The sequence below is a fragment of the Rattus rattus genome, chromosome 2, assembly GCF_011064425.1.
Source record: "Rattus rattus isolate New Zealand chromosome 2, Rrattus_CSIRO_v1, whole genome shotgun sequence".
Taxonomy (NCBI): Eukaryota; Metazoa; Chordata; class Mammalia; order Rodentia; family Muridae; genus Rattus; species Rattus rattus.
The window spans coordinates 28,017,500-28,044,604 of NC_046155.1; the positions used below are offsets into that span (position 1 = coordinate 28,017,500).

Sequence of the window (27,105 nt, forward strand, 5' to 3'; positions counted from 1 at the left end):
TTATTTCATTTAATTAAGGCAAATTTTACATTTCAGAAAAACGTAATTATTACATTGACCTAATTTAGTATTACCTGTAACAATGACTCAACATTTGGATTTAGAGAGCTGCAATTACATCTGGCACTGGTTTTTGGCTTCCAGTGTTAGTTTTCAGTAAAAGGAACCAGGGCTCCTTAGCAAGATGGCTGATTGTAGAAGCAGGTTAGGAAATATTCACGTGAAAATGAAATTATTCTCTAATATCAGAAAAGAAGCTCTCAATAATAATCACAATAATGAGGGTCTATCAGTGAGACCTAGAAGACAACTTAAAGAGCTCTTAATGAGCGAAACAGGAATAATTTTAGAAATACAGAATTATTCGGTGATGACTAACCAATCTACAAAAGTGCACTTAAATAGATAAGTAATTGACAAATAGAGGAGATAAATCCTGTTTGTGGAAGTATTTTAATTAATTTACTTATATACTCCAATGTATGGAGGCGCAACATTTCTGTTCCTTGAGTGTGGTCTATATAGTGCCATCATTCCGGGGAATAATACGGGAGCATGGTTCTGAGAAGCTCATTCACCTAAGCAGCAGCTGGAAAACCTGTAATAACGGTACATACAGGATGTGACGCAGGAGAAGTGCAAACTATCTATCTATACAGCTTTCTGCAAAACAACCAGTGTCAAAGGACGAGGAAGGGAGGCCATTGCTTTGGTTCCGTCTTCTCCCTAGCACATCTGTAGACAGTCAATTTTAAACCACTTCAACTCTGTGATTCCTCACAAGGGCTAAATTAGAAGTCACTTGCACAGCAGTGAGATGGAGAACCAGAGTATTTAATATGAGTTTTTCTCTCTGCAACCATACATCTAACTCTAATAACCAATTTCCTCACCTACAGTTTAGACAAGTCTTCTGGGAGGCCCCTTTACCCTATAAAAAGAGAGTCTAATCTTCGAATCCTAAGAATTTCACCAAAGGGTTTGCATTCAGATAAACAGATATGATTTCTACCCCAATCACATGTGTGAAACAGGAAGATGCAGACAGCAAGTCCTGAGCAGGCACTGCCGACTGAAGAAAGTCTCAGGACAAGGGGCGGAAAAACAACCGTCACAGCCCCGGGCCCTTACATTGGTGAAGACAGTAGTCTTCATCAGATGAAGAAATGTAAGAATAAAATATAATACAAAACAATTAAAATGGAATACATAACATGGCCATCACTGCTTCTTCTCTAATCTTACTCTGCCATGAGAATCAGGTACGCAGCTCTGTCTTCTTGGTTCTCCTCTGTACTGCAGCAGTCAGATGGGAGATGCTTCCCTTGCCTTCCTGTGAGGTAGTGACCTCAGCACTCATGATGCACTCATAATCACAGTTACAGTTTATCATTATTAAATAACCACTCATTGACAATATTGAAGGAAAGAATCTATTAAAATTTGTTTCGATTTCAAAACAGAGTAGTCCAAAGGAGTCCCACCAAGAATCCCACTTTTGCCTTCTAGTATCCTGGAGGGAAAAACAAATTTGCCAGCTTTGTTAGATGATGGAAGACACGGGCTAAAAACCAAAAAGTATTGAGAAGGTAGAAGGCTACAAAGTTGAATCATATTACACTAATTTTACATCAAAATTCAAAGTTTTCTTATAATGAAATACAAATCAAATTTAATGGTTGAGTCAATAATTTCATAAGAGAAAAAGTACTGTTATGCCTCAATAGATGACTATATGAAACTAACAAATCTGCTGAATGTGTCACCTACAGGTTTAACAGGCTAGTGAAGTAGTCTGCAGCCATTATCCTAACACTCTAGGTATCTCTAAATCTGATGGAACTACGTTTTTGAAAACCACAAAATGTATTTTTAAAGCTCAACCTTAGTGTTCTCAGCATTAAAATTGATATTGATAAACTAAAATCATGATAAAATGTTATCTGTATCATTTAATCATTTCACTCTTTTATATCTTATGCTGAGGCAAGATTTCATAGACTCCTAGAACGCTTTACCTCCCTTCCCAAAGGCAAGCTTAGGGATGATATTAGGGAATGTGATAAAATTTGCAAACAATATTTTACATCACCAATTCCATTAGGATATACTAATTACAAGGCACCCATAATCTGTACCAACACAAGCTCCAAGGTACTGCGAACTCCTCACCACTCCCAAGGATGCATATTTGTTTCTACAGTGAGGCTTATGATCAATTTCTTAACAAAGAGTCTGCATGTACTGTATGTATAACAGAGAGCTATGCAGGTCTTTCAAAATCCCATTGCAGTCTGACTTTAATACATTTAATGTTCTCACAGATGACTTTTCCTTAAGACAACAGGTTATAAGATGACAGGTTATCAAAATTTATCAAATCCAGCATTTTTAGTTATAATATCCAGCTGAGATGTACAATTTCATTTTTATTTCTTTCTCTTTATTATTTATTTAAAATATGCATTATAGTAGCACCCCCATGGCTGCCATTAAGAGAGTAATTTGTTCCCTGGCTTTTAAAGCCATTCCATACAGTAAAGAAATGCAAATGCAGCTCATGGCGTGAGATACTTCATAAAACGTAGCCATGCAAAGTATCCACAATGCATTTAATGATTTAGTTACAGGTACTGATTCATGTTATATCATTATGTAGGTGGTATTCACTTCAAAGAGAACATTAGCAAATTTAAACAGAAGAGAAAATTCAAGTTCATGACTATTATAAGAAGGAAAACGAAAAAGGATCTGTTTAAGCGCCTTATGAGATCCCATTTTGTGCAATTTAAAATTTTAGCATAGTTTTAGATGTTTGTTATTCTAATAAATGACATTCAATATTTATCAAAGCAAGAATATGCTAAAAGATTTGTAAGGTACAAAGCTTCTCCAAAATAAAGAATCAGATTCTCAACAAAATATAAACAAAATATAAGTAACAAGTGCTACAAAGCTCATGGTAAAGTTAAAGTTACAATACTTTTAATAGTATATTAAGAGAGCAAAACCCTGTTTGCATCTCACCAGCATATTTTATTATTATTACAGTTTATCATTTTCATTCTCTTAACTCAAATTGACAACTCTCCATAAGGTCTTTAACAAACATTATCACAATAAAAAAAGAGCATTTTATCAACCTTATTCAAAATTTCATAAAATGTACTTTAGAGATAGATATATATATCTCCACCCATCCCACCAGGTCAAGTCCTAATTTAACGAACAATTGAAATGGATATAAAGTCTTCCCTTTGATGGTATTATTTAGAATAGTTTTAAACATAGGGGTTTTATTTTGGTTATTGTCCGTTTCTTCTGAGGTACCTCACCCTAAACTTAAACTTGCCATGTAGCTGAGGGGGACCCTGAACTTCTGATCCCTCCTTCTTCAACTTCCAAGTGCTGAATTACAGGTATGCACCACAACACTCACATCACCTAAGTACAGTGAATAGAATAGAGCATCAAACCTGTGTCGTGGGTATGGTAGGCACCAGGAGTAAAGGAAAATTTTTTGTCCTGTTTGTTTTTATTTTTGAGCAGGCTCTCTCTAGACAACACTGGTTATCCTAGAACTCACTATGTAGACCAGGCTGGCTTCCAATTCACAGAAATCTACCTATGCATCCTAAGTGTTAAGATTAAAAGCATGAGCCACCGTGCCTACAAAGAAGGAATTTTCTAACTTTGTTATACAATAATATAAACAAGCCACCTCTTCTCAACCTCCAAGCTTACATAGGGCTCATCCTGTGCCTCCTGAGGCACTTGGTGAGTCCTGAGGACTCACTTGCACCTTTCCCAGCCTCCAAGTTTGGAATGGGTCACACACCCTGTGTGTGCACTAGCCCCATCTGAAAAGTCTGCCTGAACCTAGCCCACCTAGGCAGTGTCCTCCCTGTAAGAACATCATGGACCTCACATTCAGTACTTCCATGTAATCTGATGAGTTTCCTGGTTCCCTAGCTTACTTGCATCTTTCCAAATCACAAAACTTAGCACAGATCTTGCACAGTTGACATGGGTCATGTGGACTTTACTGCACTGCCCCATTACCCATCACCACGCTTGGCCCCAGTCACACATCCTACTTACCATCCCAGCCTGTTGAGTCCAGGAAACCCCAACTCCCCATATTATCTCAGTCTTAGGCCTAGCCTTAGTCACACATGATATAGGTAGAGTTAGTCTGGTGAGAGCCTCATTCCCCTCCCATGTAATCCTCACACTCCCAGGTATAGCTTGGGTAGCACAACTTGCACACCAGCCCAAGTAAATCCAGCCTCTTATTGCCTCACCACTCTTTCATACTTTACAATGGACTGGAGTTACTCATACCAGTAATTGAAAATCGACCCTGAGTATCTAACTGACTAACTTACTAATTTTAAAAAATTGATCTAAAATAAACCAGGACTGGGCCACAACAAGGACAAAAACCTCCACTCAAAAGAGTCATCCTAGAATATCACATCAGACTCACAACTAAAATATGTCCAGATCTCAATGCAAAATCCTAAACAATATGAGAGACAAAGACATTTTGTTCCCCTCCAAATCCACTAATCCTACAGAACTGTTCTTCAAGAAGAATTACCCAGATGAACCCAAGAATTTAAAAGTCCAACCATAAACTTCATTAAGAATTTAGAGTTTAAAAAAAGTCAACTCAATTGGGAGAGTAAGGATGACACCTAAGTGACATCCAAGGCAAGACAGATTGACTAAATGAGAAAAACAATTCAGGATTTGAAAACAATTCATGAAAAAATAAATAAGTAGTATGAACACAAAAAATTCAAGACAAGACTAAAAATCTCAACAAACCTATTAGAAAATGCAGGAAAAAACCTTACAGGCATACTGGATTAAGTAGAAGATAGAATAATCAGGACTTGGAGATAACAAGAGCATTAAACCACACAAGCAAGAATATGAAAAAAATGGAAGCAAACAAATAAACATGCAGATACTGTGGAAAAATGTCAAACTATCAAGTTATAAATATATAAGAAGATATACTCATGAGACATCAGAAGCACTCCAAATAAATAAGACTAGAAAAAAACTCTCCACAAGACACTAAAGTTACAACACAAAGTACAGAACAAAGAAAGAACTGAAAGCTGCAAAACAAAAATGCACAAGTCACGTGGGGAGGAAAACCAATAAGAGTAACAAATGTTTAGTAGACAGGAATAAGTAATAAAAATCCAAGTGGAGACTAATGAAATAGAAACAAAGAAAGCTAAACGCTTATTTCTCCTTTTTTTCTTATTTTTCCCTTTTCTTTTTTTGGATATTTCCTATATTTGCATTTCAGATGTTATCCTCTTTCCTGGTTTCCACTCCTGAAATCCCCTATCCCATCTCCCAACCCCCTTCCTCCTAAGGGTGCTCCCCAACCCACTCACCCACGCCCTCCTGCCTACCCACCCTGGCATTCCCTACACTGGGGCATCGAGCCTTCAAAGGACCATGGGCCTCTCCTCCCATTGATGTCCAATGAGGCTCCTCTGCTGGAGCCATGGGTCACTCCATGTGTACTCTTTGGTTGGTGGTTTCATCCCTGTGAGCTCTGGGGTGTCTGGCTGGTTGATATTGTTGTTCGTCCTATGGGGTTGCAAACCCCCTCAGCCAAAACAGTCCTTTCTCTAACTTCTCCACTGGGGACCATATTCTCAGTCCCTCAGTTGGCTGCAAGTATCCACCTCTGTATTTGTCATGCTCTGGTAGAGCCTCTCAGGAGACAGCTATATCAAGCTTCTGTCAGCATGTACTTCATGGCATCCCCAATAGTGTCTGGGTTTGGTGACTGCATGTGGGATGGATCTTCATGTGTGGCAGTCTCTGGAGGGCCTTTCCTTCAATCTCTGCTCCACGCTTTGTCTCCGTACTTCCTCCTGTGAGTATTTGGTTCCCCCTTCTAAAAAGTACTGCGGCTTTTTTCTTCTTGAGCTTCATGTGATCTGTATATTGTATTTTGATTATTCCGAGCTTTTGGGCTAATATCCACTTATCAGTAAGTATCAGATGTGTTCTTTTGTGATTGGGTTACTTCACTCATGATGATATTTCCTATTTCCATCCATTTGCCTAAGAATGTCATTGTTTTTAATAGCTGAGTAGTACTCCACTGTGTAAATGTACCATATTATCTGAATCCATTCCTCTGATAAAGAACATCTGGGTTCTTTCCAGCTTCTGGCTATTATAAATAAGGCTGCTATGAACATAGTAGAGCCTGTGTCTTTGTTATATGTTGGAGCATCTTTTGGGTATATGACCAGGAGTGGTATAGCTGGGTCCTCAGGTAGTACTATGTCCAATTTTCTGAGGAACTGCCAGATTGATTTCTACAGTGGTTGTACGAACTTGTAGTCCCACCAACAATGGAGGAGTGTCCCTCTTCATCCACATCCTTGCCAGCATCTGTTGTCACCTGAGTTTTTGATCTCAGCCATTCTGACTGGTGTGAAGTGGAATCTCAGTTCTTTTGATTTGGAATTCCCTGATGACTAAGGATGTTGAACATTTCTTTAGGAGCTTTGTGGCCATTTGATATTCCTCAGTTAAGAATCCTTTGTATAGTTCTATACCTCATTTTTAATAGGGTTATTTGATTCTCTGATTTCTTTGTGTGTATCGGATGTAGGATTGGTAAAGATTTTTTTCCCAATCTGTTGGTTGCCATTTGTCCTATTGACAGTGTCCTTGAACTTACAGAAGCTTTGCAAATTTAAGATTTTAAGATCAATTTTCTTGATCTTAGAGCATAAGCTATTGCTGTTCTGTTCAGGAAATTTTCCTTTATGCCCATGTGTTCGAGGCACTTCCCCACATTCTCTTCTATTAGTTTCAGTCTATCTGGTTTTATGTGGAGATCCTTGTTTCACTTGATCTTGAGTTTTGTACAAGGTGATAAGAATGGATCAATTTGCATTCTTCTACAAGCTGACCACCAGTTGAACCAGCACCATTTGTTGAAAATGATGTCTTTTTTCACTGGATTGTTTTCGTTCCTTTGTCAGAGATCAAGTGACCATAAGTGTGTGGGTTCATTTCTCGGTCTTTAATTCTATTCCATTGATCTACTTGCCTGTGTCTGTACCAATACCACGCAAGACCCAAATTAACAAATCAGTGTTGAACAAGAAACTATTACAATAGATACAAAAAGAAACATTCAGCAATTACAAGGGCATTCTTTATAAGCCTGTATTCCAATAAATTATAAAAGAACCAGACAAGTTTTTCTATTACTCTAAACCACCAAAGATACACTAAGAAGTGATCAACAACATAGACAGACCCAAAACAAATACAAAAATCAAAATGTAGTAAAAATCTTTCTGACTAAGAGCAGATCAGGCCTAAAAAACTCACAGCAAAATTCTACAAGATTCTTACAGATCTACAACCAATATTTCTTAAATTATTTAAAAAAAGAAAACAGAAACAAAAGCAGCTCTTCCAAACTACTTCTAGGAAGCCATTATCACTGGAATACCAAAACAAGTAAAAGATACAATAAAAGAAATGACAAGAGAATGGGGAAAAAGTGATACAAACAGAAAATAACTAAATTGTCCCCATTTGCAGATACTATATTACTGTGTAAAGAGACACCAAAAGTCCACCAGACAAAGTCTGGAAATGGTCAATATTTCAACAAAGTGTGTATATATATATATATATATATATATATATATATATATATATACATATATATATACATATATACACACACACACACACACACACACAAAACATAGATAGACCCAAAACAAATATGAAAATCAAAATGTAGTGAAAATCCTTCTGACTAAAAGCAAAGACCAGGCCTAAAAAAAACTCAAAAAAATCACAACAAAATTCTACAAGATTCTTACAGATCTACAACCAATATTTCTTATATTATTAAATATATATACATACACACATATATATGTATATATATGTATATACATATATATACATATATATATAAAACTTCTGCCTGCGAGTGTGTGTGAAATCCTGAGGAAAAAAACAATGCTATGTGTGTCATTATTCCAGATTTCAAACTATATTACAGAGTTACAGCAATAAAAATAGCATGGTAAAGATATAAAAGGTGTCAAGAACAATGAAAAGAGAAGACAAAATATTAAGTACACATAATTGCATCCATAAGTTCATTAATATATACCATTCAGTATACAAAATGAAACAGAAATAAACTTTTTTAAAATATATAATTCTATTATAAATTTTTAAAACAATAGTGTGACACACTAAAGAATGTCTAAGTAAATCAAAAAATATATCATTTCCAGGGTCATTACATGCCATCCTGTGAAAAGGAAACATATCTATAGTAAATGAAATAGTAACAACAATAAATTTTTATATGAAACTAGGCTTGGTGGCATAGGCCTGTAATGCCATTTACTCATGAAGGTGAGGCAAGAGGCTTACCATTTGGAGGCCTTCTTGGGCTACAGAATGAGTTCAAGGATAGTCTGAAAAACTCTGTATAAAGGTAAAGCATAACGAAGGGCTTTATGTCAGACCCAACTGTAGAACACTGCCTAGTGAATATGAGAGCCTTGGGTGGAGTCCTAAGACAAGCAACTGAATCGCACACTCGGCCTCCTGAGCAGCTGCGACTGGACACACAAAAGCCATGTTCAGATACGTTGATTAGGACTGTGTTAAATGATTAAATGATTTACATACGTGTCAAAAATCATATATATATACATATATATATTATTGGTAAATTACATTATGAGTAAATTATAGGTAATAAAATGAATGAATAAAAATACAGCGTTATGAATTTCTTTTATAAATTGCAGCACTTAGAGGCTAAGGCTGGAGAATTATGATTTTGAAGTCAGTCTAGGCTACAATTTGAAACTAGTCTCAACTAACTAGTTAAAAGCAATTAAATATATGATAAAGACATATACATTGGTGGGAATGCCTGATAATTCACCTATTGAAGAAACAATTGCAATTTGTTTGAGAATAAGTAAAAATACAATTTTTTCACTGTGTACCAGTGAGACAGTCTCTCTCTTACCTCTACCATCTCTAACACCTTTTTACGCTGTATTTGTTGACAATGAGCTATGTTATATATAAAAGCTTGGCTGCTAATTAAATGAACGGGGAGCTTCAATGAAATATAAGATGAAAATAACCTTTGGGTGATTCTTCTCACAAGACTTTCCTCAAAGGCCTGAAATTTGAATTCTTCAGTTGCATAAATCAGAACACCACTGCTTCACCAGCAGGTTAATACCCTAACAATCTGACAATTCTTATCCAACTTTTATATTGAAGCAAATACAAAAACAACAATAACAAAAAAAAAACCAACTCAATAAATATATTCTTAGGTAGTAACCACAAAAGCAAAAGTATTATGCTATTCTCCAGGAGCTTGATTACAAAGAGAGAGTATGTTCAGGACCCTGTCCTTGGTAATAAAAGATATCATATACAGCAAAATAGAGTGGCAAGATAGGGGGGAAAATAAATTAAATTATGAGGAAGGCTTGACTACTTTTGAACAACAGAGTTTGAGAAAGATGAAAACCACCTTTGTTTTCTTTCTACTGCTGTGATCAACCATCATGACCAAAAGGAACTTAGGGAGGAGTCTGGCTACTTGGTTTACACTACCACATTACTGCCCAACATTAAAGGAAGACATGAGGTAAAGCAGACACTGTGGAGGAATGCTGCTTGCCTGCTTGCTCTTCTTTATTTGCTCAGCCTGATTTCTTATACAAGACCACCTGCTCAGGAGCTGCCCTGGCCTCAGTGTGCTGGATCTCCTACAGCAAGCATCAGTTAAGATTGCCCCCCAACAGGGACAAAGTTGGTAGAATATTCTAGTGGCTGCTTTTACTGGGTGGTAATCTGACACGGTCATCTCTTCAACTGAGGCTCCTTCTCCCAGCACAAGCACATGCGCAGAAGCAAAGATCAAGAGGGTAGCAGAGGTGAGAAAGCAGAACAACCCTCTTCAATGGAAAGATGAAGGTGCTTACTTGAACTAGAAAACTAGCGAAAAGAACAAAAAGGTTTAAATGTAAGATTCATAAAGTAGCTCTTGGCATATAATAATAGAGGACATGGTGCTGTTTTAAAAGATATCCTAAATTTAAAATGTTGGCATTTTATTCTGTAGCAGAAAAACTCAAGAGTTTTACATAGCTAATAGCAGTTCTACACATCAACAAATAATTTTTACAACAAATACTCTCTCAAAGTGGGAAACAAGCCAGGAGTACACTTGCTATGGCCATAGAAGCAGAACTAGGAACAGACTCTACGTTTTTCTAATCCTGGTCCAGCATTTTTTCCCTTTCTCTCCATTAGCATACCCCTCAACGTTTTCCTTTTCTGAAGCAAGCAAAAATTAGGTTGCTAGCTTTCTACTCAATGTGTGACACGATAAACAATGCTCTATCAAATGCATGTGTCCAACTTACAAGGTCTGGACTGCGAGTCAGCAGACATGAAGAAAGCAAATCTAGCATTGTACTATAATATTCAAAAGATGGGTGGCAGCTTAAAGAATAAACAAGAAGGCTTATATAAAACTTTATGGGATATCTTTTATGAAAATGCAAAGACATTCAGAATTAAGAACCAAAATATCAAAAAATTGAGCTAATTTCTTACGGGAAGTTTTTTATTATAATCCAATTATTTCATAAATGTATAGTTATCACATTAAATAGCATAGCAGTCTCTTCAATTAAAAAATTAAACCAGCTTAAAATTTATTGCCATCTTTTGGAGTTTTATTACAGTTTCCTGTAACTCTCTATATCCAGAACTCTAAAACCACTTCCTTCCATCTGTCAGAGTTATCCACATTCATAAAACACAGTAAGAATTTATTTCCACTTCCTAAAAACACCTAGAGCAATTGGTTTATATAAATCTAAAGTACTAAATGTGTGTTATTCAAGCTTATCACTGAATTAAAGCTTTCCTTCAGGGGATCAGGGTTATCTGTCAACCACAAGTAAATGACTAATCTCTCCATTGCACAGAAAGACTTTCGATGTTGAAATTATTTTAAAATTTATGATCATGAGTCTGCCTTAACTATTTAGAAGTATTTCTCAAGCAGAGTTCTATTTATGACTTCCTCCTAAGGCTCTAGAAATATCCACACATCTATGATGTTATTTTTTGAAGAAAATGTTGGATGAGTTGCCTTTTTAACAAATATAAATGAAGATATCCAATGAATGAAGTAATCTTCCAAAGACAACAATCATGAAAGATTAAAAAAATAATAAAGCAAAGAACAGAAGCCAGTGCTACACTTCAGACTGGCCAGCAGAGGCTGCCAGTAGCCAAGGACACTGGGCTTCTCCCTACCTTAGACAGAGAGTGCCCAGTAAGAAGCACTGCTATGATACGCTATGAAGGCCAGCATCCTAACCACAACACCGGGATTTATACAGCAGCGGTCTTCTCACCTGAATATCCTACTCATACAACCAAAAAGAATAGACAATTTTGAATATTTTCCAGCATGATCGCTTAGCTGTTACCAACAGAAACCACCAACCATATACGATTATCGTTCCAGAAATAAATTTATTTACATGGGAAAAAATGAGTATTTTCATTGGAGAATATATCAATGCATGGTCCTAAAACCCTTCATTGAATAGATGCCTTTCCTCTGCTCAGTTAAATAATGACTCAGTTGCAGATGAAGAAATTTTCAGTTACTGATAAACCATAATTTGACATAGAATTTGGACCGATCTTGAGCTACAATATACTTACATGTGATATACTACTAATATACTGAAATTTTTCATGTGCATTCGTCATGTAAGACTGTCTATCTGTGCCCTTTACCTAGAGCCAAGGAACAAGTGATACCTAAATACACCAAGTGACAATCCCTTCCCCAAAGTCATTTCATGATCTGCTCTATGGTTTTAAAAATTATGTATGTGTCTGGCCCCCTTGGGCTGCACAGCACTACTCTTTCTTATAGAAAGAAAGTTTCTGTCAATCTCTACACCCTTTTGCCACACAAATATGTGCTCAGCTTTCACTTGCAACTCCTGTGTATGTAACGTAGGCAGCTTATTTAGCACTGACCTTAAAGAACTGCAGAAGTTAAATACATACATTATTGTTACAATGACAGAGAAGGAAATGAACTACATGCAGCTCCATCTGCTTTCTTTGTTAAAGAAGAAAAAGCCAATTATCTGTAGCTGTCATCCATGAAAACTCAGACCTATTTAAGTCAATATTAGCCTTGCACAACTGAAAACATTTATATTATTTTTACCTGGGGTTTTTTTTTACAAGAAAACTCATAATTTCACTATAAAATATTAAACATTTTAAAGAACAAAGTAACACAGTAGAATATTAGAATTACACACTTTTATAATAACTCAATCATTTAATATTTCAGAAAAACTGCCTACCATTTTTGTGATATTCATTTTGTAATTAGTAGAAGCAAAACTTCGGTATCTCTATATAAATTCATTCAAAAGCATCCAAGTAAAAGCCCAGACTGTTGATCAACAAGAGAGAGATTCTATACCTCTACTTAACAAAAAGAAAGGAAAATAAAGTCAAAAGTTGAAATGTTGCAGAAAATCCCCCTCCTCATGGACTCCTGTGCATATACTGCAGTCTATCCACTAATCTTCCATTTTCTTGTCTACTCTCATTCCAACACAAGCAAACTGATCAACTAATTCATTTTGATATTTTTTAAACTTTAAGAGCATATCAAATGAAGAAAGGGTTTTGTAAAATCAATCAGAGTCAATATCCCACAGAACTGGGACCAGAAAGGTAGCGCCACAGGTAGCGATGCAGCTGCTCAAGCCTGTTACTGAATGGAGCTTACATAGGAAGCTGAATGATGTTCCTCTCTCTAACCCCATTCTACAATGTACGCAGAGGTGAGTGCTCATAATTATGAATATAAACATTCTCTGATTTTGTTTGTGTTCAGGGATTAAACACTGATCTGTTTATTTTTTTCACAGGAACTCTTCTATTGGAAGTACAATCTATTTTATAATTCCACATTAAAGGTGTATCTTACTTTGTAATAAATGTTAAAATATATGAAACGTTTAATTATAAGAACATTAACAAAGATGTAATCACATATACAAAACCAACAATGTGAGCCAGAAGCTGACACACAAGATTACGGTGTTAAAGTTACAGCTCTCCATTTGTGCTCCCAGCCCTGCTCCAGGAGAGACACCGCAAACTCCATTTGACCTAACATCAAGACTGGGACTTTCCTCGGGCCCCTCTCCAATCTTGACGAAGCACCATTATATTCTCACATCTCAAATTTGTTAGGAAAGGTAAAGAATATATCAGTATAACAAAAACTTAAGGAAATCCTAGATCCAAAGCACATGTTAAAATGGATTATCGGTTCCGTTAAGCACACACAGGCAGGTAAGGAAAGATGGGTAAGTGGTCACAATACACCAAACACTAAGTCAGTTCCCACTGTCACACACTAGGAGCTGACAGAATCAAATGTCCATCTCAACTTCTGAGAACACAACCAACGACCCTGTACTGCCAGCAGAGCGTGAACGTTTCCCAGTTCTCGTGAGTACTGTCTCCATCTGTGTAAAAACAGCAGAATGACAAGCAACAGCAACCTCTTAGAACTCTCCATCTTACATGGCTGGTTACGGCATTTGGTGAGACGGCTCTGCAGCCTTCACGATACGACCCAGCTCTACAGGCCCTGCACTTAAGGAACAGTGGTCCCCTGTGGACACAGGAGTTCTTCTGAAGCCTCCACAGAGGTGGATGAGTTCTTCCCAAAGTGGGTGTAGCCTAGAGCTACAGTGGCTTTCACTCAGCTTGGGATTCTTTGACAAAACTGCTAAGGTCTTCCTGCTGAAGGAGCGCCTTCTGATCAAAGAAAAAAGCTACAGGGGTTGTGGAGATGGTGTGATTCCATTTTCTTGGCATCCAAGTAACCCTGACCCCTTCGTCACTGGGTATGGAGATAAAGTCATTCCTGTGTGGGATATGAGGACTACAAATGCACCAACGCTAAACTTTAAAGAAAACATTAATATCTGCGGGAGTCCCATTGGGGACACCATAGCTATAGGCATCAAGGATGATGTTGCAACCTTTACTGATGCCAAGACATACGATTCCAAAGCAGAGACACTGAGTTTGAAGTCAACAATATTTCAGGAACGATAATGATATGTTCCCCCTGACAAACAGCTATGGTTCTATCAACATTCTCAGCTACACAGAACTTATGAATGTACAGAGTATCTATGCCATCCTTCTAATTTCATCAGTATCAATTTTAACCCCATAGTGAAACTTACTAATGAGGTACAGGTGCTTTGGTCAGCTTCAAGGATATGGATGAGGTACTGTGTGGAAAATGTTTTACAAAAATGTTCAGCCTCTGAGAAAACCTCAGTTTTAGCCACAATATGAAAATGCTGGCATCGGCGTCAGAGGACCACATTAACATAGCTCACATGAAGACAGAAATTGGAAGGTACAGGGTGAGCCCCAGACCTGCACTATGACTTCGCATTCCTATAGGTTTCCGCTGGCACTGGCCTGTGATGATGGAACAGATGACAGTAGTCAGGAAGCTGGTGCTGTGACCCTTTGGGCTTCCTAAGGATTCCTAAAAGGAAAACCTGACAAAAGAGAAGACAGCCTGGCATAATTCCCCTCCACTCTTCCAGGGCTTGTTTTTTCTTTTTTAATTTAACTATAAGTTATAAAACTCAAAAATCTTTGGTCAAGGTGCCCATACCTTATCACTTTGTGGTGATTATGGTTAAGCCAACCTTGCAAGAAACTAACTCTACCACCAATCTACATCCCAAATGCCTTGTTTTTTTATTAGTATTATTATTACTTTGGTATGTGCATATTAACTGTTTCCATCTCCACACACACACACACACACACACACACACACACACACACACACACACACTTAGCTAAAAGTACTCGACAAGGACAGGTCATAACCTCAGCACAGCGTGTCTTTTGGGAGTCTCCTGTCTTTATGATTTTCTATGTATGGCTGTGCTTACAGAATATATGACTGCTTGAGCAACACCTAACTTGAAGAGAGGATAAATGGTAGTGACTTTTTTAAATAATTAGAAACACACACACACACACACACACACACACACACACACACACATATATAATATATATTTGAAATTTAATCATTTAATAAACCTACCTTTTAATATGAGACTTCTAGGAGTTTTAAATTGAAAATATTACCATTCTATTTTTATCACAGAGAAATACTGCAATTTTGTATTTTTTTAATCTGAGTATAGATTAAAATTATAATTCAGTTTAGTATTTCAACGAAGAACTTTCAAAATCCTTTAAAGTCATTAGTTTAAATGGTGTGGGTAAGCCTAACCTTATTGTATATGGATTTGAATGTAACAAATTATAAAAAACAATGAGATAATTGTAAAATATAAAAATAAGAAACACAAAATAGGGTTTAAACTAATATAAACTAGAATAGACAAAGTTGGGAGGTAAATAGAAATATATGAATAAGAGTCCACATAAATGACTTCATGCTCAAGCTCCCAGAATGGCAAAAAGTAAAAGGGGATAAATCAGGTTACTAACTCTTCTCTAGTTAGGTTTAGATAAAACCTCATTCTGATGTATCAGTTTACTAACTCCTCTTCTCTAATTTGGATAAATCCTCATTATCTTGCCCAGGAGAGCCTGGAACTTGCTAACTAGCCCAGACTAGACTAGCCTTGACCTCATAATTCTGCCTCAGTTTTGTATTACAGCCATGGACCAACATACTTAGCTTACTTTTTATAAAGAAAAACCCATGGCAAGGCTGGAAAGATGGCTGAACAGGTAAAGGTACTTGCTTCCAGAACTGAATTTAAATTCCCAGGATTAATATGTTGGAACTAAAAACCAACTCCTGCAGGTTGACCTCTTGGCTCTAAAAGTACCCTAGCATAAGTAAGCTTGCGCGCACACACACACACACACACACACACACACACACACACACACACACAAAAATACATACGTACATATACATATACATACATATATACATATACATATATATATATACATATATATATATGTCACATGAAACTTTGTTTTCCAAAAACATTACCTGCAGAGATGGTTCAGAGATGACTCAGGTTTAGTTCCCAGTGCAAATACTCATAGGCTTACAATTGCCTGTAACTCCAGGTCCTGGGATCCAACACGTCTTCTGACTTCCACAAGCAACAGGCATGCATTCAGTATGCCTAACATACATTCAGGCAAAACACTCATATACATAAAATAAACAAATATTTTTTAAAAAGACATATACCCAAATATTTCCATATTCTATCACAGAGATTTATGAATTGCTGCTCTATTCACAATAACAATGAAACAGTAACAGCCTAGACATCCATCAACAGACAAATAATGAAATTGTACATAAACACTGTGGAATATTGTTCAGCTATAAAGGGAAATAAAATCTGCAGAAAAATGGATGAACCTAGAAAATACATCAACGGAAGTGATCCAAACTCAGGAAGAAGCAAGCCACATGCTCTCCCTCACTTGTGTTGTCTATGTGCGTGTGTCTGTACACAGCAGATTTGAGGATGCAGTATAACATTTAGAAAGAAGACCAGGAGAAGGTAAAGCTTAGTGGTGAGACAGGAGAGAATGCAGGCAAGAGAGTATGAGTCATGGAAGAGGATATAAAGTTAATGAACTTCTGGTTTCGACTCCATTGGATGTTTTTCTTTTGGGTGAATACATATTCACCTTTCTGTGCATTGATGCAGCACTGTGACAGTCCTTTGAGACAGTGGTTATAAAGGTGAGCATACGTACTTTTTAGTTTCACTGACCATTAGAACAACAGACATGTGGAACACTGTTCATATATTAAACATCACTGTTTAAACAGTACCAAATGATAATCACTGTATCACATGTCCTTAAGTCTTCCTCAGAATAATCTCAAAATATAACAAGGCTATTATTATTATTATTATTGTTGTTGTTGTTGTTGTTGTTGTTGTTGTTGTTATTTGTTCAGGTCTTATTTTCAAAAACTAAAATCTTGAACATTTACATTACATGTTCAATATTCCTTACAGATGGCAAGGCTAAGTCTTAGACACAGGTCTCTTTTTTTTTTTTTTTTTTTGTATATCAATAAATTTATTTTAGTGTCTTTTACCAGCCAGATTATACTGTTGGGATACACCGTGTGAAATTGATGTCTCTGTTTTCCTCACCTACCTAAGGGCATTCTCTGGATTGGCTTTTAAATAGAAAAAAAATAAACTGATGTCCATTTAGCTGGGCAGGAAGAGGAAGGTGGGACTTCCTGAGAGGCATAAAGGAACTCTGAGAAGAAGAAGGAGGAAAATCTATTCACTGGGTGACACAGGTCTCTTAATTCCAAGTCTAGTGTGTCTTTTGATCATGTATTCTAGGTGATGATAAGGAAGACTTCTTCAACTTTTTAATCACTTCTATGCCTACCCCATGTAACCTGAGCTATCCCTGTCTGAAATTCTTTAAGAGTGACTAAGCTTGTAGAGGTGCTGTGATTGTGATTATGTATGATAGACCACCTTATGTATCTATTGTAAAATTGTTTTCTAAGAACATTTGTGTAACACTGCCAAGAAAATCCTCATTCACATTGTGAATGATCAAAAATAAAGTTTTTGTGCTATAAAATAGCTGAACGGGTAAAGGTCCCTTGCAATGGAAGCTGGCTGACCCAAGTTCAATCCCATGAACCCATATAAAGGTAGAAGGAAAGAAACAGAATCCACAAAGTTTTTCTATGATCTCTACATGTATACCCTGGAACACATGCAAACATTACTTGCACACATACACACAAACACACACAATAAAAACACTTTTTTACAATAAGAATTAAATTTCTGCTTATCAGAAAACCCTCCTAAAATCACAAAAGAAAAACAGACACTAAAAAGAGATGCATAATATGCAGGTTTATATAATTATAAATCAGACATCCCCTTGCTCACATAATTTAACAATATCACAGGATTATCTGCCAATTCTTCAGAACCTATCTACTAAGTTCATAATGATTACTAAAGGCCAGAATAATTGCACGTCATAAGCCCTGCTTCTTGTCCTTTCACTAGACTCTAAACTGTGGAGTAAAGACACGGCTTCTGTGCTTCTGATTGGCTCACACTAAAGGGCACTGGCTGGCCATGAGGCCTGATGAAGTCCTGGGACACAGAAGGGTCTTTTTTCTTTGCGACTTTATCAAATGTAGAGCAGGCAATTTATTTTGAGCCAGGAAAATAAAATATAATCTTGGGCCATCTGGTTCTGTAACACTCTATATTTGTTTAGAAAGGTCACTGTTGTCAAGTTATTGAATGTTATCTCTGGAATTGACAGGAAGAAAGAAGGTTTTTGAAAGCAAGCCAGGAATACTAAAGCACCGGATATTAATGTGTAAAATTGTAAAGAAGTATTTAAAAGGTTGGACTTCAGTGATAAACAGACCACAGTTCAAATCCAAGCTTCACCTCCTTGAAATGACCTGAGGCAGCCACCAGATCTCTTAATTCAATGTTCCCATCTATGAAATCTAAACAACAGTACCCTGTGGACAGATACAGATACACAGACACACAAAGTATACAGACACAAGCATACACATAACTAGCTCAGAGTTACTACTCAAACTATAATCATTAATTTCAATATAACTCTGTTGTAATTTCCATTAGTTTTCTACGACACTTACTCTATTTATAGTGCGTGTGTGTGTGTGTGTGTGTGTGTGTGTGTGTGTGTGTGCGCGCGCACGCGCGCCCATGTCTCAGTTATGTATTGTCCATTTGATACATCTGAGTCATCTAAGAAGTCTTAGTTAATGGACTGACTCAGACTGGCCTAAGGGCATGTCATTAGTAAACTGTCTTAATTTTAACTAATATACTAGTGTCTCCAGTGGATTGTCTTAATTTTAACTGCTATAGGAAGCGCAGCTCACTGTGGCTGTACCAGTCCTAGACAGGTGGTCCTGAACAGTTAAGCAACTAAGCTAACTAGGAGCCAGAGACCAGAGAGCAATGTTCCTCCAGGGTTTCTGTTTCAAGTTCTAGATTGAGTTCCCACCCTGACTTCCCTCACTGAGGGATTGTGTCCTACAAGTATTAGCCAAATAAACCCTTTCCTCCCCTAAGCCTGTGTTTTAGCAGAGCACAACACTAAGCTGGAACACTAAGCGTATGCATAGAAGTCGGCGGACGACACACAGGAGTCTGGTCTCTCCTTCTAAACCATGGAGTACTGGGATCAATTATAAGCGTGTCTGGCTTGGCAGCAAGCACCCTCACCTGCTGAGCCAGCTCGCCAGCCTGACATGGCTGATGCTAAATTTTTATTACTGTTATAAACACTTCTCCAGAGAGCAAAATAGAATTCAAATAGAAAATCATGGCTTATGCTTTTTGAATACAATCATATGGGTTTGGAGGCTATGCCCGATAAAACATACAATCAAATAAACGAAAAAAAAAAACCACTTTCTTTTTAAAATAGGAAAAGAAAAAAAGCAGCTCTATAAAAACTCCATCCAACAATTTTCCTGTTGGCAAAGAACATTATTTTCAACTCAACAGGCCAATTTATGACTCTTAGAGAAAAGCCAATGCTTTTCTTGCACGTTAGTGCATAGGATCCCCACACACAACTGTTTCCCCAACATCAAAGCAAGCTTGAGAGCTGGGCAAAGCCTGCACTCCTGGGCCAGTAATTATCAGCGGCTACAAAGTCCCCTGCTTGGACTTCTAATACTTCTCCCCATGCACTGCTAGGTTCTCTAATTCCTCCGTGATACTAAGGATTACTAAAAGCAGGTTTCAATTCCTGGAACCTAATAACAAATATGTAAAACACATGCACTGGACTAGGCAAATAAACAAAAGAAACGCACAGGCAAAGAAATGCAAAGAAAGACACAGAAGAAGAGCAACTGATCAACCTTCATCTACCCAGCATGGCGCGTAACCTCACACCCACACTTCCTGTCTAACCACACTGGCACAGCACAGGCATTTCAGACCCTGCATTCTCTTTTTCAGTTAGCACCTCACTTTGGATCCCAAATGTTCACATGAGTGTTCAAGCTGAATAGTAGTGTTCACTCCTAAACCTTTGAGAACCTTGCTTTATAAATTCTTACCTTTCTTGGACAGATTCAAAAAACAAACATAAAACTAGACTTCTTATAAGCACAGATGACTGTAGATCTTTTTGGAATTACGGTACAAAAAAAAAAGGTCTTGGGTCACAATCAAAATAGTTCACTTTTACCTTAAATTAAAATGTTAGTGAGAATATGTTTCACTTTTATACCATTATATCTAGATTTTTTTATTTATTGTTCAAATTAGGAACAATATTAGCTCCAATAGTCTACTGGAGGAAGAATACAGGAAACAGCAAAATATTAGCAACTATTGTAGGAAAACCATTGAAAATAATAATGTTCCTTAGAAAATAGAAAACAAATACTAATTTGTAGCATTAAGGTAATACTCTGAGTAACAGCTAAGGTGGTCGCTCTTTCACAGCACTTGTGGGATACGAAATTGTGCAGCCACTATGCATTTTATGTCATTTTGTTTAAAAAAAAATCTACTGAGAAATATCTCATAAACTACTGGTCAATGAACCAAACGTTCCATAGGTGGCATTTCTCTTCAGCAACTATCTGGGCACACTATTTAACATAACAAGTTCACCCTTTACTATCACCATAAACCACATGAAGCCTTGACAGGAAAGGAGACAAAGCGAGACAAATGTTCTCCCCTCGTCCACTACTGAGATTACTGCTCCAACAGAACTGAAGCGCCTGCCTCCAGGAAGCTCGTGCTGGGTGAGGAGCCTAAAGCCCTGACTTTGAAGTCTAACGCCAAGTGTCCGAGTGACCTGTCACCTACAGTTATCTTCTCCCAGCATGCACAGGAAGCTGGACTCATGTATACATATTCTGTAGCCTACAAACAATAAAAATGTTTAAAAATTGCAGAAAAACTGTGCCAGGTGTATAAACCCGAATGCCCTACAGAATTACTTATGAGAATATGACAGAGCTATTTAGTATCTTCAATGCTAAATTCTTCATTACTGTGTTAAATACTTTCTAGTGTATTTTCACATACCTGTGTCGTTTCTTTTACTATATTTTTTGAGTTATTTTCTTTGTAGTCTCCTTAAAGATTATAATTAGTACTTTTTCTAAATTATCCTTTTGGGGATAAAATTAATTTATTAAATTATAAATATAATTTTATAACTTTTGCTTAAGTTTGCTGTAGTTTGGAGAATATTAGAAGCAAAATTATATTGTATTTTTATACATACCTGTCTTTCATATAACTATTGTCATTTTTACAATTATTCTTTAATTTCATGTGGCATCTTCTGATCTTTTATTGAGTTATTGGGACTTCCTTTAAAGTTTCTTAAAGAGGTCTTTTGGTGACAAACACTTCTAGGTTTTGATTATTGGAAAAGGTCTTCTATTTTTTTTCTTAAGAGTTTGGCTAGACACAAAACTTCTAGTCAATAGTCATTTACAATTCAATGATGAAATGTCTTCTAACCTAAGTACTGTAACTTAGCCATCAATCTTGTGATGGTGTCTCTTGTGTCTCTTTTCCCTGTCTTTTGTTTGGGGGTGGGGTGGTCTTCTTACACCAGACAGTCTCTATGGACCTATCTCCAGGTTGACTACTTACCCTGCAGGCTCAGGTATGCTGGAGTCCCTCTGGTAACTCATTTGCTATGATTTTAAATTCCAGAACACCTATGTGTCTCTTTTTAAAATCTACACCATCGTTGTAGTCTCTCTTTGATGGAACATCATTTTCTTCCTTTTTAGTCCTTCAGACTTTTTCCACTAAATTCTTTGAGGTTTCACATTTATAACAGCTAACTTTACAAATCTTAAAAATAGCTATATGTCTGTAACTGGGCATGGTTAATGCCTACAACCCCAGAACTTTGGAGATAGACATAGGGATATGGTCATCAGTTCCAGTCCAGCCTATTCTGTCCAGTGAGATCCAAGCCAGCCAAGGCTGCATCAATTAAGACAAATCCGAACGGACAAAGAACAGCTTTCTGTTGGCGCTTTTGTTTAGCTATTTCATTTTGTCCTGTGTATATGCTATTTCCTCTGACAAGAAGGCTGTAACCGAGAGTCCAGAAAGTTAACAGGTCTCTGATGCCCGCATGGTCCAGAAAACTCCAATCCAACCAAAGCGAAATGGTATGACAACTTTTCTTTAGCCATTAAAAAAATGGAACACTTTTAATGGCAATTTGGCTTGCAAGTAATTAAACAAGAAGTGAAAGGAATAAATCTATATAATGAAACGATCTTGAAATTTGGAGCGTTAATGTGAAGATTATAGGAGCTTAATGAGGCACTTACTCCAGTACCTGACACACAGTATCTGTTAAGTCTCAATGCTATGAACTGTAACGAGCTATCACATGAGACCCAAGACGAGCCACAACAGCTGATGGGGTGCACTACTTCAGCCTCTTGACTAATTTTGGTCTCTTCTGTATTCTTTATTTTTAAAAGACAAAATAATATGGATTTTTAAAAATATTTTTCATCTTTATGTATATGAATGTTTGGTTGTATATATGTAAGTGTGCCACATGAAAACCTGGTGCCAAGGAGGTCAAGAGAGGGAAGTAGATTCCCTGAGTCAGAAGTCAGGCAGTTGTGAGGCCATATGAGCGCTGGAAACTGATCATGGGGCCTCTGCAAGGGCGGCATGTCTCCAAGGCCAACAAAGAATTTCTTTTGTACAATAAAGGAATTTTAGTACCATAATCCCAAATGCACTCAGTTTTAAATCTTACTGTGAGGAAATAATTTACATATCTCCATAAATTGCACTCATCATTTTTAGTCATGAGCACAGCAAGAACACAGTATTATTCTTCCAAATAGTGGGTAGCATGATTATAACAAAACCCTTAAACTTGGCAGAGACATAAAGAATACATTTACTATTTAGGTGAGTAACTAATCCTTTTAGTCTTGAAGACATAGTGGTTTGTAAGTTACCAAACACTTGAAATATCTGTCTGCCTACTCTAAAGCTTAGGAACCTTTAAGGAGGGTCTTCTTTATGACAAAATAAAATTGCCCTTTCTATATCTTAAGCTTGTTCCAAATAGGTCTGGGTTTCAAAGAAATAAGTTAATTCTCTTTTTTTTATCCATATCATTAATTTTAGAAGAAAGGATCCTAATAATGAAAAAAAGAAACACAAATTATTTGGATTACAAATTTTAATCACCTGCATTAAGAAAGCACCCCTGTGTTGCAAATCCTTGCTCACTCCTCCTATCAAGAGCATTTTGGGGGGTTGGGGATTTAGCTCGGTGGTAGAGGGCTTGCCTAGCAAGCACAAGGCCCTGGGTTCTGTCCCCAGCTCCAAAAAAAAGAAAAAAGAAAAAAAAAGAGTAATTTGCTGTCATTTGGGTGACCCTGTCAATCACTTCCTGTCCAAAATATACTGTGGAGAAAAATTACTGAATCCATCACTAGGAGTGTTCAGCTTAGCCTGTTAAACTAAAACCTCATTAACCACTTTCAGAAAAACAGATGTCACTGCCTTTTAGAACATAAACTCCAGACAGATTCAATTTGTAGAATGAATTGAGTCTAAACAATTGAATTAAATTTGAGTCTAAATAGCTACTTTTAACTTGAATTTGTATATTTACACTTAACCCTTATTAAATTTCATTATAGTTTTGAAGAACCACTGATTTTAAGACTTCTTTTGTGTTTGTAGATAGGATACTTCATAGAGTATTATAATACAGTAAGAACTAAATGCATGCTTGTGTATCATAAAAACCCACCTTGAAACTTACATATGAGTCTACACTTCCCTAATGTGAAAAAGGAATCACTCATAGAACTTCTACCACTATTTCTGAAGATTATCATGATCCAACATTTTCACTCTGTAAACAGAGAGCAGCTCATGAAAATTACCCTGTCAAAACCAAATGTAACTGCCAGAATTGTGGTATGACATCCAAGTGACACTTTAAATGCCATAAGGAAAAACTATGCTCATTAAAGTTACTTTGTACTTTAGGCATTAAATATTTCATACAGTATTCTTACATGCTTAGCAATTTTTTTCTACTTATATATTTTAAGTTAGTATCTTAAAAATTACTACAGGCCCTGATTTATTCAATTACTTTTATTCCCTATAGAGTATGTAAAAATCAAGGAAATATTCATTAAGAAAAAGAAAGGAAGGAGGGAGAAAAAAGAAAAGAGAAGAGAAGAGGAGAGGAGAGGAGACGAGAAGAGAGGAGACGAGAGGAGAGGAATATCAAGAGTCTAAACTTCATTTCTAGATCCAAAATTGCCAGTAAGAAAAGAGGCAGTATATATATATAACACTGATCACCACTCATACCAAAATAAAGAACAAAAAAAGAGACATAATTAGCTATTCTTAGTTTATAGAGAAGCATACAGAGTGGTGAATGGCTGAAATTTTGTAACACACAAGCCTACGTGAAAGAAATCTACTCTGCAGATTGAGCTCAGCTTCCAGTAATCCCCATGAATGTGGTTCCTGCAGAATTGCTTTAATTTCAAAACAATTTCAAAGTTCCTGCTATGTGGAACAGAACAGAGTCATATCACACTTCACAGCTACATTACTGACATAAAAATTGTATTACTTGAATTGTAACCATAAACAAAACAGCCACAGCAAGCTCTTATCACACACACACACACACACACACACACACACACACACACACACACACACGACAAAACAAAAATTTTTAAAATATATAAATTATGGCCTACTGTATAATTATAATTGCTGACCTATATACAAACTTGTTTCCTTTCCTCCACTCCCCTCCCAATAACCTTATTAATTTCATCTTCAACAGAAATTAATGCTACCAAAAGTAAAGAAAGTCTAAATATCAGAGCAAAAGGAAAATGGTGTAAAGAGAGACACTTGTAAAGTTGTCCCCTGCTTCTCCCCTGGGGATGACTTTAGAACACTTCCTCCACTACTTCCCTAGGAAAGGACTCCTCCAGCCCAGTCATTGGTTTATGGACTTTACATTACTTCTAAAACTCTACTGCGACCACTTTTAAGAGTATAGTGTAAAGGCTTTTTTCACAAATTCACATGTTTGTATAATTATTAGATATACAATGTCTTTAGTCAGACATTCTCAGTAAGTAAAAAGAATATCAGATTGATTCTATTAACAACTGCAATCATTGAAAAATATGAGAAAATTACATTTCCTAGGAAACTGAAAGAGCTAGTACTTTAGATATACTCTGATAAAATCATAGCTCTCAAAATATAATTCCTATACATAAATGCATACATAAGTTTGAAATTATGTTGTGAGGGCTTAGACACAAAATTAATCACCATTCTTAAAGCCATATTATAACCTTATATCCATGATAAAATCTTGAAAATGTACAGGGTAACTTTTGGTGCAACCTTTGGAGGACATTTACGAAACACAAGTTTGAAAGGGAGGCCATAGCATCAGAGTGTACAACTGTAATCCCAGCAATCCCAGCACTTGGGAGGCTGAGACAAAGCTGTTCTCTAGAATGAGGCCTTGCTGTCTGTGTCTCTGTCTCTGTATCCCTCTATTTTCCTGTTTCTCTGTATCTGTCTCTGTGTCTGTCTCTGTGTGTCTCTCTCTCTGTCTCTCTCTCTGTCTCTCTCTGTCTCTCTTACACACACAAACACACTCTCTCTCACACACACACTCACACACACACACGTGCACACGCACGCGCACACACACGCACACGCACACACACGCACACACACACACTCACACACACACGTGCACACGCACGCACATGCACACACACACACACACACTCTCTCTCACACACACATCCAGTATAGGTTTGGTTTCTCTTTAGCTCTTGAGGAGATAGTTCTTATTTCTTTTTGGCCTTGTTCTTCAATTCACAGCCTACGCATTTACTTTCCCCCAGAATCTGAAGATTTTCCTCAGTAAGAAAGGCTACTTAAAGAATCCAGAACTTTGGTAGACTCTATCTTAACACCACATTTTTCATTAGAAATATATAAAGGCTCATAGGACTATGAAATACACTTGAAATGGACGGTCTTAAAAATAAACTGAATGCTGAGTGTCGCCCAGAGCTAGCCCCTTACTTAACCCATGGGAGAGACTAGGTCTGATCCATACCACAGCAAAAGTTAAGTACATTAGGTCTGGTGTATAGCTCTGAGCATTTGCCTAACATGCATGAGGCCCCGAGTTCAATAACCAGCATCAGATGGGGGGAAAGTAAACTACATTTAAAACTATTACAAATATTCCATTATTAAATCATACAAGAAGGTAAACCATATAATTACTTGAAAATACCAATTTTAATTGTTTGAATTTCATTTAAAAGAAGAAACAGCAAAATAAAGTTGTATCAACCCTAGTGGACTAATAGTTGATTCCAACAATTTTGGAATTGTAAAAACGATATACTGAATGTAAGCCCGATCTGAAGAGCAATGGTGTAAGAGCATCTTATAAGTACACAGACAGGAAGCCTACCCCTATCCCTCCAGAGGAGCTGTGGGCCATCACAGCTCATTTCACATTTCTGAATGCCAAAGAAAGGCCTCCTTCTAACAGTATTTTTTGCAATGAAAGCAAAGGTTCCCATAACCAAACGGTAGTAACCATGCCATTTTTGAAAGGAGGAATTATGACATCATCAAAAGCATGGTAACCAATAAGTCACCAAATAGTTAAGATCCACTGATCCAAGTGCCATCATGCCATTATCTGAATTTCATAAAGTGACTGCTGTTTTTCTACTCTAATATGTGCATGGTGTCTGGTAAGGTAACTAGTACAGACATGCAGGGACTATATACAATTTTT

At 36.8% G+C, this 27,105-nt stretch overlaps 1 protein-coding gene and 1 pseudogene across 6 annotated transcripts in view; one reads left to right on the forward strand and one right to left on the reverse strand.

Annotated features, from left to right (window-relative positions):
• The window catches only part of Rfx3 (regulatory factor X3), a 242,068-nt gene that overhangs the window by 187,438 nt on the left and 27,525 nt on the right, over positions 1–27,105 (reverse strand). The gene's annotated exons all lie outside the window — the stretch shown is intronic.
• Positions 12,877–14,711, forward strand: LOC116894723 (annotated as a pseudogene).